Source organism: Ovis canadensis, chromosome X (genome assembly GCF_042477335.2).
Source record: "Ovis canadensis isolate MfBH-ARS-UI-01 breed Bighorn chromosome X, ARS-UI_OviCan_v2, whole genome shotgun sequence".
NCBI lineage: Eukaryota > Metazoa > Chordata > Mammalia > Artiodactyla > Bovidae > Ovis > Ovis canadensis.
Genome location: NC_091727.1, coordinates 87,258,237 through 87,261,763, shown reverse-complemented (window position 1 = coordinate 87,261,763; position 3,527 = coordinate 87,258,237). Strand labels below are relative to the sequence as shown.

The following is a 3,527-nucleotide window of genomic DNA, read 5'->3' as shown; positions in this document are numbered from 1 at the left end:
ATTATTATGTCAGATACTTTTCAAATGGATAATGAACAAATAAAAGATTTGATCAGAAAATTTTAGAATATATGAATAACCTAATGTTTTAAAAGAGTGCATTGATAACCAATGTAAGGGAAGGACAAATATTATATTTGTTTATAAACTAACAAGTAGAAAACAATGGCTGTCTACTTTCTGGTTTAAAGATGTTTTCGTGTGTGTGTGTGTGTGTGTCTGTGTGTTACTCGCTCAGTTGTGTACCACTCTTTGCAACCCCATCGAGTGTAGCCCACCAGGCTCCTCTGTCCATAGTGTCATATAATGAAGAATATAAAAACATCAACCTAAAACACCAACTGGACTGTCATCTTGGAGTGTCTCATGAAAATCAGAAATGTATATTTAAACTGCTCACAGAAGTATTCACATCTGTCAAATTATTAAATAGAAATCAAGCTTAATTGAAAGTTATTAGACTCTAGAGATGTGTAATAGACTTCTTACTGTGTCTGGAGATGAGAGATGGGATCTGCCAGGACTGAGCTCTGTGCTAAGGAAGCAGACAGCCCCTGGACACTTGTTCATGAACCTGTCGTACATGAGAAAACCTGATTAGTAGACACTGTAAGTGCACATTTTGAGCTGATACTTAGATGTCACCATGAAGCCCTTAAAGAAATTGAAGAAGATGCTGAAAAGATGTTCTGAAATTCTAAGGAACAATCATTCAGATTTATACACTCTTGAAAATATTTTACCTTCAAGAATGGAGTGAAGCCCTCTAATGTCTCCCCTGAACTTCCTTTTTTTCCCTTTTGTGAAAGAACAAGAATAATGAAACCATTGGTAATGAACCTAAGTTATATTCATGTTTTTATATATATATATATATATATATATATATATATATATATATATATAGTGAACATATATATATCAAGGATTATGGATTTAACTTTTCTTGGGGATACAAGTCAAAGAGCACCTAACTGCAGTTTGAGGAGGGGGCTGCTCCTTTGAAGGCCTTGGGATGGGGTCCCCTTCCTTATGCAGTTATAGCACCTGAATGACAGAAAATAAATGACAGAAAAGAAATAGGAACACCCATGGCAAAGTGTTCAGTTTTACTTAAAGTAGAATCCTAATTCTAATATATGTGCATAAAGCACAATTACTAACGTATTTAAAATAAACATTATCCAAATATATGTGGTAATAAGGAATTCAGTAGCAATGGAAAGGAGATATTTAAATGTATATAAATATAGATACACTGCAAAATGAACAGAATTAGCATGTATTTATGCCTTCTTGCAGAGCCCTGCAATACATCTTTCTCTGCTCCAAACTTCAGCGTTTTGGTTTGGTCTCACTGTATGTTGGGCACATGGACTTATGTCTGATAACAGTTTCATTTAATCCCTTAATAACTTTATTCCCCCTGATCCCTATTGTACCCCTCCCTCTCCCCAGTGTTAACCACTAGTTTGATCTCTGTATCTGTGAGTCTGCTACTTTATTTGTCATATTCACTAGTTTGTTGTATTTTCTCAGATCCCAAGTATAAGTGATACTATACAGTATTTGACTTTCTCTGGTTTATCTGATAATCTTTAATTACTGGTGAAAAACTGCACATTTGTTCGAGCCTTAAGCCTCTAGAAAAGGAGACTTGGACTCACCTGGGCCATAGTGTTAGGCTCGTTGGGGGTTTGCAGCTGCAGCCACTGCCTGTGCTCCATGAGGAAGATGCTCACCACTGTCTCTCGCGTGTTGTCGGGCGTTGCCCAGAAGCCAGCAAGCAGAGTGCTGGTGGCATCCCATCATTTTGCAAATGATGTTGCTTTTGAAATTAAGAAATGTGATCTTCACTGACTGGAAGAGGGCCCTCCTGTCACTACAGTGCTTACCAGGGAGGATGGACTCGAATACTACAGGATGCTGCAGACTGTTCGCTGAATGGAGTTAAAAGCAGATCAGCTGTATAAACAGAAAATTATTCATGGTTTCTGTCACTTGTGTGATAGTCAGGAAGTTTGTTGTATAGGCCTGGAGGCCTGCATCAACCCCACAGACCATCTGATCACAGAGTACCAGGCTCATGGCTTTACCTTTACTCATGGACTCTCTGTCCAGGAGATTCTCTCAGAGCTTACAGGACGAAGAGGTGGTTGTGCTAAAGGAAAAGGATTGATGCATATGTATTCCAAGAATTTCTATGGAGGCAATGGCATCTTGGGAGCTCAGGTGCCCCTGGGGTCTGGGATTGCTCTGACCTATGAGTATAATGGAAAAGATGAGGTCTGTTTGACTTTGTATGGCAATGGCGCTGCTAATCAGGGTCAGATCTTCGAAGCTTAAAATATGGTAGCTTTGTGGAAATTGCCTTGTATTTTCATCTTTGAGAATAACCAGTATGGGATGGGAACATCTGTGGAGAGAGCAGCAGCCAGCACTGATTACTACAAGAGAGGTGACTTTATTCCTGGGCTGGGTAGATGGAATGGATATCTTGCGTGTTTCAGTTCAGTTCAGTTCAGTCGCTCAGTCGTGTCTGACTCTCTGTGACCCCATGAATCGCAGCACGCCAGGCCTCCCTGTCCATCACCAACTGCCAGAGTTCACTCAGACTCACGTCCATCGAGTCGGTGATGCCATCCAGCCATCTCATCCTCTGTTGTCCCCTGCTCCTCCTGCCCCCAATCCCTCCCAGCATCAGAGCGTTTTCCAATGAGTCAACTCTTCGCATGAGGTGGCCAAAGTACTGGAGTTTCAGCTTTAGAATCATTCCTTCCAAAGAGATCCCAGGACTGATCTCCTTTCAGAATGGCCTGCGTGTTTAGAAGGCCACAAAATTTGCAGCTGCCTATTGTAGATCTGAAAGGGGGCCTATACTGATGGAGCTGCAGACTTACTGTTACCATGGACACAGCATGAGTGATCCTGGAGTGAGTTACCATACCCGAGAAGAGATTCAGGAGGTTAGAAGTAAGAGTGATCCTATCATGCTCCTCAAGGACAGGATGGTGAACAGCAATCTTGTCATTGTTGAAGAATTAAAGGAAATTGATGTGGAAGTGAGAAAAGAAATTGAGCATGCTGCCCAGTTTGCTACTGCTGATGCTGAACTACTTTAGAAGAACTCAGCTATCACATCTACTGCAATGATTGACCTTTTGAAGTCCAAGGTGCAAACCAGTGGATCGAGTTTAAGTCCATCAGTTAAGGAGAGGTATGCACACCTTCAGCATATTTGGCAGCAACTGTAAGGAATGCTTTGTGTTCTCAATTTTGTCAAGAAAGAAAACTCATACAGAGAGGGTGTGTAGATTAAGATAGTGTTTGCATGTGGTTTGTACAGTGTTGCATTAAAAGAGGTAATTGTACACCTAAGGTTATTTTAGTTACATAGGTCTAAAATAGGTAATAGTTTGCTTAACCCTACACATTATTTCTTTAAAATAGTTTTATTTGATTTAGTTATATACTAGTTTTAACACATACTTTAGTTACTAAGGGCTTCCCTTATGGCTCAGCTGGTA

General features: G+C 40.2%; 1 pseudogene; it reads left to right on the top strand.

Moving 5' to 3' along the window:
* The first annotated feature begins 1,725 nt into the window (after positions 1-1,725).
* Positions 1,726-3,211, top strand: LOC138930411 (pyruvate dehydrogenase E1 component subunit alpha, somatic form, mitochondrial-like; annotated as a pseudogene).
* Positions 3,212-3,527: the final 316 nt, after the last annotated feature.